This window comes from Mastomys coucha, unplaced genomic scaffold, assembly GCF_008632895.1.
Source record: "Mastomys coucha isolate ucsf_1 unplaced genomic scaffold, UCSF_Mcou_1 pScaffold16, whole genome shotgun sequence".
Taxonomy (NCBI): domain Eukaryota; kingdom Metazoa; phylum Chordata; class Mammalia; order Rodentia; family Muridae; genus Mastomys; species Mastomys coucha.
In genome coordinates this window covers 58,505,249-58,519,056 of record NW_022196898.1, presented here as the reverse complement: position 1 = coordinate 58,519,056, position 13,808 = coordinate 58,505,249, and the positions used below count along the sequence as shown (strand labels likewise).

At 38.9% G+C, this 13,808-nt stretch overlaps 1 pseudogene; it reads right to left on the bottom strand.

The window, feature by feature from the left end:
• Positions 1 to 11,285: 11,285 nt before the first annotated feature.
• On the bottom strand, positions 11,286 to 11,934 carry LOC116094258 (annotated as a pseudogene).
• Between the last annotated feature and the right edge of the window lie 1,874 nt (positions 11,935 to 13,808).

Genomic DNA, 13,808 nt, shown 5'->3' with positions numbered 1-13,808 from the left:
AGTAAAACTATGAATTCAGTATCACTACACCTTCTAATTTTTTTCAAGGAATCACAGATTCTAATTTTAACTGACTATTGAAGATGTTTAAATATTACTGTTTAAATTGAATTATAACATGTAGCCAGATGCCCCTATAAGCAACCAATACAATAAGTATGGTATGTTACATACTTCCCTTAACTTCTTAAAAAAAGAAAAGTTCAAAATGTTATTTGCTTCTTAATAACTCAAATTACTATTATATATCAATTATAAGTTGCTACTAAGAATTTACAAGCCATCAGAATCTACCATGGTACAAAAGGTCACTCTTTTTTTTTTTAATTATTCTTTTTTTATTAGATATTTTCTTTATTTACGTGTAAATTTCTCCTTTCCCAGTTTCCCCTCCAAAAAACAAAGAAACAAACAAAAACAACAAAAACAAACCCCTGTTGCCTCCCCCCTCCCCATGCCTGCCACCCCACCCTCTCCCACTTATTGACCCTGGCATTCCCCTACACTGGGGCACAGAACCTTCACAGGGCCGAGGTCCTCTCCTCCTATTGATGATCAAATTTGCAATCCTCTACTATACACATGCTGCCAGAACAATCAGACCCCTCCATGTGCAGTCCTTGGTTGGTAGTTGAGACCCTGGGAGCTCTGAGGGTGCAAACCTGTCAGCTCATTGGTCCTTTCTCTAACTCCTTCACTGGGGACCCTATACTCAGATCAATAGATGTCTGTGAGCCTCTACATCTGTATTAGCCAGGTACTGTCAGAGCCTCTCAGGAGATAGCTATATTTAGGCTGGCTTGCCCTTCCTTCAGTCTCTGCTCCATAGTTAATCTCTGCAACTCCTTCCGTGGGTATTTGGTTCTCCCTTTTACAAAGGAATGAAATGTCCACCTTTTGGTCTTCCTTCTTCTTGAGTTCCTTGTGGTTTGTGAATTGTTCAAAAGGTCACTCTTAACACAAGTCCTTCCTTGGAGGCTAGGATTGATTTGTTGTATCAATTCTGTTTTCTCTAATTTTTTTGTCTCATTTATTGTCATGAAGACAGCAGTTGTGTATTTCAGAGATACAGTCATTTTTCTCATTTCTTCTAATTTTGCTTTCAAGTATCTTTGCAGGCATCTAAATATTTTTTTCTTAAAGAATTATAGAGAAAAAAGGAATGACTGAAGTATGAGTGGAGAGTGGAATGACAGCCTAGTGAAAAGTGAAGGAGATGTGAAGACACATGTTTTCTGACATAGGTTTGTCTACCCATTTATTTTCTACAATTGGATCACATACAACAGAAGGCAGTTACCAAGAAAGCTAAAATTTTAAACAGCTATTATACATAGGACTCATCAATTAGGAGTTTCTCCAAAGACAAAGATCTGTGCAACAGATGGGCAGAAGAGATATTACTACAATGTAATTTCTTCCAGGAAAAAAAAAATTCCTACCTGTGTTTGTCTTTCTCCATATAACAGAGCTGTATCTTCTGAAATCTGTCATGAATATTTTATAATTAAAGATGATATAGCCATTGGTATTCAAATAATGCTTAAATACAGTTTAAGTACACTTTCTAGTGCTATTATAAAGACAAGAAACAACAACAAAAAAAATCAGAGGCGAATGGATTTATTTCCTTTGATATTTTCTTTGTTTACATTTCAAATGTTATCCCTTTTCCTGGTTTACCCTCCAAAACCCCTATCCCCTGTCCCCTCCCTCTGCTCACCAACCCACCCACTCCCACTTCCTGACCCTGACATTCCCCTGCACTGGGGAATAGAACCTTCACAGGACCAAGGGCATCTCCTCCCATTGATTACTACAAAACCATCCTCTGTTATATATGTTTCTGGAGCCATGGGTAACTCCATGTGTACTCTTGGTTGGTGGTTTAGTCCCTGGGAGCTCTGGGGGTACTGGTTGGTTCCTATTGTTGTTTTTCCTATGGAGCTGCTAGCACCTTTAGCTCGTTGGGTCCTTTCTCTAGCTTCTCCACTGGAGACCTTGTGCTCAGTCCAATGGTTAACTGAGAGCATCTACCTCTATTTGTCAAGCACTGGCAGAGTCTCTCAGGAGACAGCTATATCAGGCTCCTGTCAACAAGTACCTCTTGGGATCCACAATAGTGTCTGGTATATTGTATATGGGATGGATCCACAGGTGGGGCAGTCTCTGGATGGCCTTTCCTTCAGTCTATGCTCCACACTTTATCTCTGTATCTCTTCCCCTTGGTGCTTTGTACCCCCTTCTAAGAAAGAATAAAGTCTCCACACTTTGGTCTTCCTTCTTCCTGAGTTTCTTGTGGTTTATGGATTGTATTTTGGGTATTCTGAGCTTCTGGGCTAATATCCACTTAACAGTGAGTGCATGCCATGTGTGTTCTTTTGTGATTAGGTTACCTCATTGAAGATATTTTCTAGTTCCATTCATTTCCCTAAGAATTTCATAAATTCATTGTTTTTAATAGCTGAGTAGTACTCCATTGTGTAGATGTACCACATTTTCTGTATCCATTGCTCTGTTGAAGGACATCTGGGTGTTTTCTTGCTTCTGGCTACTATAAAGCTGCTATGAATATAGTGGAGCATGTGTCCTTATTACATGTTGCAGCATCTTCTGGATATATACCCAGGAGTGGTATTACTGTGTCCAATTTTCTGAAGAACTGCCAAACTGATGTCCAGAATGATTGAACCATATTGCAATCCCACCAGCAATGGAGGAGTGTTCTTTCTCCACATCCTCACCAGGATCTGCTGTCACCTGAGTTTTTGATCTTAGCCATTCTGAATGGTGTGAAGTGGAATCTCAGGGTTGTTTTGATTTGCATTTCCCTGATGACTAAGGATTTTGAACACTTATTTCAGTGCTTCTCAGCCATTTGGGATTCCTCAGTTGAGAATTGACCTGACCTGCAGGCCAAGTTATTTGGGGGAGCAAGGAGGACCACAACCTGGAATAAGAACCGGCGAGAGAGACGACAGGACTCAAGGAAGCATTGCTTGTCAAGAGTCATTTACTTGGTTGAGCAGAGCATATTTAAAGCAAAAATCTTGGAGGGGAGGGGGAGAGGAAGGAGGGAGATGGAAGGTTATAAAATCTTCTGGGGTTGAGCTCTGGGGTAGTAGGTGGGAGGGGGTGGATTTCTGTGAATGTTCTTTTCTCAGGGCCAAGCCGGATCCTTGTGATTGTCAGGCAGGATGTTAATCTCAGGGTTCTCAATTAGCTGGGGCAGGATGTTTATCTCAGCAATGCAGGGCCAGCTGGGGCAGGTTCAGCCAAGTGTCATTTGGTCCCCAACAGAGAATTCTTTGTTTAGCTCTGTACCCCATTTTTAAATAGGGTTATTTGTTTCTCTGGAATCTAACTTCTTGAGTTCTTTGTATATATTTGATATTAGCCCTCTATCAGATATAGGGTTGGTAAAGATCTTTTCCCATTCTGTTGGTTGCCATTTTGTCCTATTGACAGTGTCCTTTGCCTTACAGAAGCTTTGCAATTTTATGGGGTTCCATTTGTCAATCCTTGAACGTAGAGCATAAGCTATTGGTGTTCTGTTCAGGAACTTTTCCCTTGTCCCCATGTTCTCGAGGCTCTTCCCCACTTTCTTCTCTATTAGTTTGATTTACTTCATTTTACAATTTATAGCCTGTAACTTGGGAAAGCCAAGTCCTCAAGCAGGAACACAGAAGCAGGAACTGAAGAATAGACACTGTATGAACACTACTTACTGATTGGCTGTCCCTGGCTTCCTCGGTGTTCTTGATCACATAACAGATGCCTTTGAGGTCCATTTATGTTTATAGCCATACTTGCAGTATATTTGTGAGATTGCAGTACTACATAGGTTAGTTTGATCCACCACTTACAGAGGCTGATACCCTCAGTGTTTAGAAAGAACAATTAGCTTTCAGTTGAGAAGTATCTGTGCAATTATATGTTCTTGAACAACTATAACATCCAGATTCCTCGAATATAGTGTCGTTATACTTAATCTCATTGATTATTACTGGTCCTCAGTTTTGACTAGATAAAAGATAATGGAGATAATAGTCATTGTTTGGAAGGTTAGTTTCTACTGACAGGGTTTTATAAATCCTAATTGGGTTCAAGAGGCTTTGACTGGAACCTGGTCAGAGTGTACATGGCTTCCCTGCATTCATTTAGCCTTCACTGAGTTTCTATAATATGATAGAGACTGTCTTATCTCTCTAGAAATCAGCTATGGGTAAGAAACATGTTTGTGATGCCCTAAGGATTTAATAACCTCTTTTCTCCAAAAATATAATGGTTAATTTTTAATATTTAACTTGCTACTACATAAAATTATCTAGAAAGTAATTTCTCAGTGTCTCACTGTGTACTAATCTTGATTAGGTTGACCTATGACTATGTATGTAGGAGGTTATCTGACTCAGGTAAGAGGACCCACAAGTTGCATCATTTTATGTGCTTGGCTCTGAAGTGTGTAAGAGTGGGGAAAACAACTAGGTGAGTGCCAGCAGAAGCAAGCAGATAACTTGGGAGTATTCATTTTCTCTCTTCTTTTGACTTATAATATTACATGAGTAACTACTTTGAGTTCCTCATACAGCTTTTCCCCGTGTTGTACTGTAACCAAGATAACACCTCCTCTTTTTGCTTTTATTGAGGCTATTTTATCGAAACAACAGAAACAAAATTGGTGCCATTATATTCCTGAAGACAAATAAAAATACTAAAATGTATAAAGACTTGTTACAAACTTATAAGCAGTAAGGAGGGAGGGGAAATAGAGGGAGTAAAAGGGTATAGGGGACTGAGACCAACAAGATGGCTAAGATGAACAGATCTGGGATGGATGGAGAAAAAAAACAAACAAACCTAATTATGTGTGAATGGTTCCACAGCTAAAATGCTTATCATGAAAGCAAGAGACCCAGAATACTGATCTCTAGAACCCACAAAAATAAGCAAGGTAGCCTCCATGGAAACCCAGCTTATGAAATCCAAGACTGGCGATCCCTACAGATAAATGGTTAGCTGGACTGTTCATGTTGACAAGTTCTAGTCTTAACTGATAAGCCCCGCTTGAAAGAATAAGATGGAAGAGCAGTGGGGAAAGAATCCTTATATCAGCTATCGGCTTCTGCATGTGTGAGCACACAAGTTCACACTCATCCCTGAACACATTTGTACCCACACATATACAAACATGCATGCTCATAACACAAACACACAACTAAGTAAAAAAAATATAAAATTAAAACACATAGTTATACAATGTTAAAACACAGTTTAAGATGTTAAATTTAGGTACCCACTCTTGTTTATCAGAGTGCCTAGTAAAGCTTTTCCTGATTCCCTGAAGTCAAGATCAGGATTGAAAGCTGGTACAACCACTCTGGAAATCATACTGGTAGTTCCTCAGAAAATTGGACATAGTACTACCTGAGGACCCAGCTATACCGCTCCTGGGCATATACCCAAAAGATACTCCAACATATAACAAAGACACATGCTCCACTGTGTTCATAGCAGCCTTATTTATAATAGCCAGAAGCTGGAAAGAACCCAGATGTCTCTCAACAGAGGAATGGATACAGAAAATGTGGTACTACTCAGCAATGAAAAACAATGACTTTATGAAATTCACAGTCAAATGGATGGTACTAGAAAATGTCATCCTGAGTGAGGTAACCCAGTCACAAAAGAACACACATAGTATGTACTCACTCATAAGTGGATATTAGGCAAGAAGCTCAGAATACCCACAATACAACTCAGAGAACATATGAAGCTCAAAAAGAAGGAAAACCAAAGTGTGGATGCTTCAGTCCTTCTTGAAAGGGGAGGGGGTAAATAATCACTAATCATGGGGGGTAGAGGATGGGAGGGACCTGGGAGCAAGAGAGGAGGGGGAGGGGAAAGAGGGAACTGGATCAGGTATGGGAGGAGACAGAGGGTCCAGAAATTGAACAGAAGTATGTAGCAATGGGGGATGGAGAATTGGGGGGGTAACCACCAGAAAGTCCCAGATGCTGGGAAAGCAAGAGGCTCCAAGGACCCAACAAGGATGACATTAGATGAAATACCCAACAAAGGGGAGGGAGAACTCTAGAGACCATTTCCAGAGGCTAGGTCAGGTCTCCCGTTGAGGAATGGGATTGGACCACCCCATTCATCTCTAGAATTTTAACCCAGAATTGCTCCTGTCTAAAGGAAATACTGGGACAAAGAGTGGAGTAGAGACTGAAGGAAAGGCCATCGAGAAACTGCCCCACTTGGGGATCCATTGCATATACAGGTACCAAACCCAGACACTATTGCTGATGCCAAGAAGTGCTTGCTGACAGGAGCCTGAATGTCTCCTGAATGGCACAGTCAAATCTTTACCTATGCAGATGTGGATGCTTGCAGCTTATCATTGGACTGAGCACAAGGACCCCAATGGAGGAGTTAAGGGAAGGACTGAAAGAGCTGAAGGGATTTGCAACCCCATAGGAAGAACAACAATATCAACCAACCAGACCCCCCAGAGCTTCCAGGGACTAAACCACCAACAAATAATAAATATACATGGAACAAACCATGACTCTAGCCACATATGGCCTTGTTGTGCATCAGTGGGAGGAGAGGCCCTTTGTCTTATGAAGGCTTGATGCCCCAGTATAAGGGCAATGCCAGGGCAGGGAGATGGGAGTTGGTGGGTGGGTAGGTGGGTGAGTGGGTGGTTGGGGGAACACCCTTATAGAAGCAGGAGGAGGGGAGAATGGAATAGGAGGTTTTAGGAGGGAAAACCAGGAAACATTTGAAATGTAAATAAATAAAATATCCAATAAAAGAGAGAGAGAGAAAGAGAGAGAGGAGAGAGGTCATTCACTTGCTTGTCTACATAAACTTTCAAATTGTTACCATTGGTGAAAATAGTTTTGAGATCACAGATGCTGATAGATAATGTAACAATACAATATAAAGTTTTATGAACAGATAAAATGTTTCATGGAAGGGAAGGACATAGAGTTGAATCTCATCAACTTACAAACATAGAATTTACTTCCTATTTTGATTAGTCTGGACATGCACAAAAACATAGAAGCCAGGATGGTTTCAGCCCATTCTCCATCCAAAGCAACTCTCATTATTAGGATTTGTCACTGAGATTGTTTGACTCAATGACAATATGTTTTGACTAAGTGTTCAGTCTTAGGGCTAATTAAGCATATTTAAGCATATCAAGAGCTTTCAGTTCGATCAGGAGTTATTTTAGTGACTTAGAGAAACCCCACTGTGAGAAGATACAGCTCTTTCCTCCAGTCTTAAACAGGGCCTTATTAAATCCTCTTAGCTAAAGTCCTGAGGAAACTGTATGTGAGCAATATAATAAGAACATTTTGCTACCATTTCACTAGGAGATTAATAGGTTCTCTGTGGGTGCCCAAGTCTTCAAATGCATTGCATTTTTACACAGAAAATGATTCCTAGTCATTGTTTTCCTCCTTAAGGATAAAACACAAAAAATAGGGCAAGAATTGACACATACTGTTTAATAGTATCTGAATGGAACAATTCCTTAGAGAAGCAACTGATAATTGTTGAAACATATTGTAGAAATTTGTCTCTCCAGAGGGAGCAAACTCCTGGCCTGAAGACTCTCTCCACTCCTCAGACCCACTGTGTAGCTCTGAAGTATTCAGATACATTGACAATTGTCAGACAAAAATTCAAATCCTATGTATCTGTTATTCTGGCTACTCTATCCTGCTGGATCAACAAAGTACCTCTCTCCATTAAACTGGACACTGGACATGCTCTCCTCAGTATGCACTGCCATTCCTTTCTTACATTACAAGTTTCCCTGAGAGTTTCCTGCCTGACCTTGTAGTCAGCTGTAGTTTCGATGATCATTAAGCTGTCCCTCTGAAGTATTTGTGATGTAATCCATGTTTACTTCTGAAGTTTCAAAAAGATACAAATTCCTGTCTTCCATTTTGACTAAATGCAGAAAACAATGTGGGAATGTATGCAAAACTTTTCTGACTCAAAAATAGTCATCTAAGAAGAAAATAAGCAGCTTGAAGAAAACAGCTGCACATAGGCCAAAAATGTCTGGAAACACACAGCTCTGAAACACTCATCTTAAGAACACTCAGTGTGCTCTGAGAACAGCATGTGGTTTAGAAAATATTTTAGCTGTTCTCACCCTCATGTGAATCTCCACATGCAAATTAATATGCAACAAACTCAAGGAATTCCTCAAGGTCAGGTCTTATGCCTTACAGCACCCTCTAGACCTAATTAGATAATTTTCTCTAAGGAAGAAAAAATAAGGTTGTCAATAAATAATTGTTCATAGGGAAATGATAGCTCCATGCTAGGAAAAACAAAATCACTATCATATTCAAATTCCAGATATGCAGAGAAACTATACTTCCACCACTGTCCCAAAGCCCCTTGTGTGAAAGAAGTAATGTATCTACTATCTACTGTAAATACTCCATCCTCTAAGACAGAATGACACCAGGTTAAGAAAACAATACTCATCATGGCCAATAGAACTTTAGATGAGGGAAACATTGTCTTTGAGTTTTACATGAGAAATAATACTGTTAAAAATGTTTCAAAATTGTAATCACATAAATAATTACAGTATAAAAAAGCATAAAGATGTCTTGAACTAAACTTTTTAACAATCTATTTAGATTAGCTACTATCTTAGTTTCATTTCCTATGGCTGTGATAAAATGACCTGATAAAAGCAACTTTAAGTAAGAAAGACAGTGATCAGCTTACATTCTAGGTTGCAAGTCTTTTATTGTGAGAAACTTTGGCATAAGCTTGAAGAAGTTACTCACTTCCATGGTCAAGAGCAGCGAGAGAGTGACTATATACATGCTTACTACTCAGCTTTTACAAAGTCTGGGACCCAGATATAGGCAATGGTGCTACCTATGATGGACTTCCTGAATCCACTAATGTTATCAAGAAAATCACCCACAGATGTCCTCAGAGAGCACTTGTTCTAGACGAGTGGTTCTCAGCCTGTGGGTCCCAACCACTTTGGAAAGCCTCTATCTCCAAAATTATTTATATTATGGTTCGTAACAGTAGCAAAATTATAGCTATAGAGTAGCAACAAAAATAACTTTTATGGCATCGAGGTCATCACAAAATAAAGAACTAAATTAAAGGGTCACGTAGGTAGATTGAGAACCACTGATCTAGACAATGATTAGTTCTATCAAATTGACAATTAAAACTAGTCATCAGTTCAACAAATATGTTTTATCTTAATATCTTTATACATGGATTTTATTGTATGTTTTCCTCATGGGTTCCCCTTTCAAACTGCCTCCCCCTACCTTTTGTTTTTAGAGATGTCCCCCTTGCCTCCCAGTCAGTATTCAAACTTCTTTTCTCATCAAATGTATTTTATTTCTCTAATTCAGCATGTCTAAACCCTTGGGTCACAACCCCTATGGAAAACCTTTATCTCCAAAAATATTACAGTAGCAAAATTATGGTTATGAAATAGCAATGAAAATAATTTTATGGTTGGAGTCATCACAGCTTGAGGAATTTTATTAAAGGGTCACAGCATTAGGAAGGACAAGAATCACTGCTTAATTCTTAGCAAGTTTTAATTTCATAGTTTTTGAACAGAGTTGTACTGTGGTTTTTTAAAATATAGTTTACATAAATTTTAAGCATAAGAGTTAAAAGAAATAGAGATACTGTGGGTATGAGCCTCTCTAAGAAAGGTTACATGACACCATGGTGGTGGCTATGTATAAGATGACCAGAAGCCTTTGGGATTTTGTCAGTGATGATTTTCTTTTATGCATGTGTTGTATTTCTATGTATGCAGGTAGCAGGTATACGTGTGTGTGTGTGTGTGTGTGTGTGTGTGTGTGTGTGTGAGTGGTAGGGCACCCATATCTGTGTGTATAAATGCTTGGAAGTCCAAGAGACAATCCCAGTTATCATCCTTCAGGCATCCTGGTCTCTTTAATTTACTAAGTTTATCCTTTCACAATTATATACATATATGTAATTCATTCTAATTACTCTCAAATCCCAATCTTTCTTACCACCTTGCCACTTCTGACAATGATCCTCTTCTACCCAAGACTCTTCTCAGATTCTCTTTTTGTTTGCTTTGTGACCCACAGAGCTTAACCGGAGGTATCTGTGTGACCATGGGTTTAGATCAATCCTTGAGATCCTGATGAACTTATCAGTGGGTAAAAACACAGAAGGCAATCACTGCCTGTCTCACCTCCCACAATCCATCCATAGCCAAGGAGCTCTTCTCCAGATCCAAGCTTGACTTTTGATAGGACCAGCCTTTTTCAGGCCTAGTATAGGTAATTGCAGGTGCTGAGATCATGGTTGCACTGGCTGTGTCATGCCCCGAAGACAGCATTTGGTGACCTTCTCCCTACCTTTCCAGCCTCTTCATTCTTTCCAGACCCTCTTGATCAAGATTATCTTAGCCAAAGAAGATATATACACATATATATTGATTTAAGATTGAGCACTCAAAAATGCCTTATTCCCAATACCTTATATAGCCATACCATTGATTACAAAGAAAAACTCCGGTAAGACTGAGTAGCAATTTTTCTGTGTGCATAAACATAAGTAATTTAAAGGCACTATGCTAATGCTGTTAAAGAGCAACAGTAAGAGAGCCTATCTCGTCTCTATTCAGGAGCTTTTGACCAGGATTATAGTATACTTATGAATTCTATGCTGTGATAAAAGCCTCAAATCCAACTATAGAGTGGCTGGTTGCACCATAACTTATGTTACTATTACAGTAGTGGGCACATCTTGATTAGGAGCTTGGTGCTGTAGTTCATCAGGTTCAAAGCTGTTGAAGAAGGATGGTGACTTCTTTCCCACAACATCCTGCATAGCAACGTCTACTACCATGGAGGAAGCTAGCCAGCAAAAAAGAAGGTCCCAGATTAGGTCCAACTTGACTACGCTCTAACTTCAACAATAGGGTTTTATCATGTGTTCTGATAGGCAACAAACAGAAATGGCAAAAGTCAGTGTTTGTTTGTGGGAGTGCTGTAGAGCCTCTTTGCCCAACAACTCATAAGAAGGTATTCCCCACCTAGCACTGGGACTTCCATTTAATACTCTATAGCTTCTAAAAGTAGCTTTATCCATCGGTGCCAGATTTCTCCCTTTTATGTTATTTATTGCCTGTTTGTTTGTTTAGGTGTTTGTTTATTATCTGTTCAGGAAGCATTTTGTGGTTGCTCCAAGTGTGAGAACTTTTACAGGTGATGGAGCCTTTAAAGTATCTCCCACATGGCCTGGCTGAGCTTCTGAATCAAGGTCTTTGCAACCGTATGAATGAGTTCTCCCCAATTTTCTGAAATTTGAGCAACCATCTCATCCATGATTAATGGGTCAGTCTTAACCTCCAATTTCAATACCTGGCCTTGACTCAGAAGTCTCTGTAAGCATTGTCATTAGCTTGAAGAGAACAGCTTCATCTAAAGGATGATGCTGTGGTCACAGTGCAACTCATTTCTCCAGGGTAAACACTCACTATGGTGGAAAAAGCAGAGACGACTTCCTGCTTGCTTAGGTGACTATTTTCAGCCAGTAAATTGGTGATGTTTCACATCAGTGGGGAAAGTATTTCCCTTGTTGTGATGTCTTTCGGGGTTTTTACTTTGATGCAGTGCTTAATGTAAGAATTCAGAAGAGAAAGAGACACCTTGGCATCTTTCTGGAGTTACCCTAGTAACAGCAACTCTTTTCCACTTGGTCTCGCTTAGTCTTTTTAGATGCAGCAGAAGAAACGGAAGTGTTACAGTGACCTTCAAAGCCATATATCTAAACAGGTGGCCTCATAAACTTAGCAAAGGGCCTGATCATAGATGTACTGAAGCTCCAAACCTGTTGGGACAGACTGGACATTGCTGGGGTGGCCATCTTTTCCTAAATTATGTTTTTAATTGACTTACAAGTAGTAGTATTTTATGTAACTATCTTCTGTATTTCTTAGTTCTTAACTTCATGATTTTGTAGTAATAAATAATAACAGCAACTAACATGTCCATTAAAGTTTAACAAAACAAAAATATCTGCTCACCATAGTCCATTGATATAGGTTCACTTTCTTGAATTTTTTTTTTTAAGTTTGAAATAAGTGTTTTTCAATTTTTTTAAATAAAGTCTTGGGTTCATTTTCTTGATTTTTTTTAAGTTTGAAATAAGTGTTTTTCAATTTTTTTAAATAAAGTCTTATTTGAAATACCTTATTAAGTTCTTGAACACATTTTTTGTACTTTTTCAATTTTATTTTTTTGCATATGCTGTATATGCCTACATATGTATGTGAGTTTTAGTGCACAGTCACACAAGCCTATATGCGCACATTCATGTGGAGCCCTACAGTTATCAGTAGGTGCTCTTACTGACTATTTTTCACCACCTACATTGAAGAGTGATATCTCCACTGAAACTAGAACTGAGTTAATATAGCTAGAAATCTTACCTCAAGGAGCCGATAACTTTGTCTCCAGAGTCCTAGTATTATAGGTGAGATACCATTCCTAACCAGTGTTTATGTGAGTATGAGGGCTTGAACCCTGGTCCTCCTGCTCCAGGCAGTGAGTATCTTTATCCAGTGAGATAACTACCTAGCCACCCACATAAGTTTTATTGAGACTAAAATGTATATTCTCCAACTGAAGATATTATATCTCAGTCTGCATGTTGAAATGTCATAAATGCTGAACATGAATAAATTCCAAAGGATTACACACAGTGTTGACGTGCAGAAGCCTGACTTCTTTCTTAATGGAACATGTAACTTATGTTCCAACCAGGGCTCCCACATTCTTCCCTTGCCTTCACTGGACTGCTTCAGGAAAGCTCTAGAAGCTGGAACAGGACTCCTAAGTGAGACACTAAGATAATGGTTAATTCAATCCTATATGCACCTTTAGCTATAGGGAAAGTATTAATGCCCCGTGTTCTTTACTTTAGGAATAGTAGGTCTGTAAATAGGATATTCTTGTGCACAAGATGAACAGGATGTCCTGGAGCCCTTCCAACACACCCCTTACTCAAGGGACCATGAACGTGGGTGTGGTGAGGAATGCAAAGTTATCTAATACCAGCAGATACTAGATGCTCACTCCAGGGGCCTGCTCAGGTTCTATCATGCATGCCACTTGACCAGAGGCTATAGTGTGATTGAACTAGGAAGAATTCAGCATGTGCAGTTCTTAGAAGGTACTCCAACTAGTACGCTAGAAAAATCTCATTTGTCCTTCTGTCTTTTCTAGGATTCGCTTAATAATTCCTAAATTACTTGGATCAGTGGACAGACTGTAAAAGTGCCAGTCAAAGAGACATGGTGTAAAAAGGAGGGACAGGAGAAGAGTATAAACTCATGTAGTATAAGCAGAGGTCTGAGAGGCCATATAGGCAATAGCTATAAATGATTTAAAGTGAAAATACCAAAATTATTTTAGATTAGTACACTTGGGTATCACTAGTCAGTTTAAAAGAGTAAAGTTCCAAGTTTATTAATATTTGACAAGATCATTTGGTTTAATTGGTAATGATTTTCATAAATAAAAATCAAAGAATGTTAACAATTTCATGGTGTCCTGACTGTCAATTACATTTCATTGATCATTATAAGCAACTGTTAGTATATTACCTTTAAGCAACTTTAGATTATCAATACTACTATAGAAGTATAATTTCCAGTTAATCGCTATTTGTATATAATTATAAGGACTAATTACAATGAAACTTTAAGATATCACTTAAATGTGTATTTGATGCTTCCC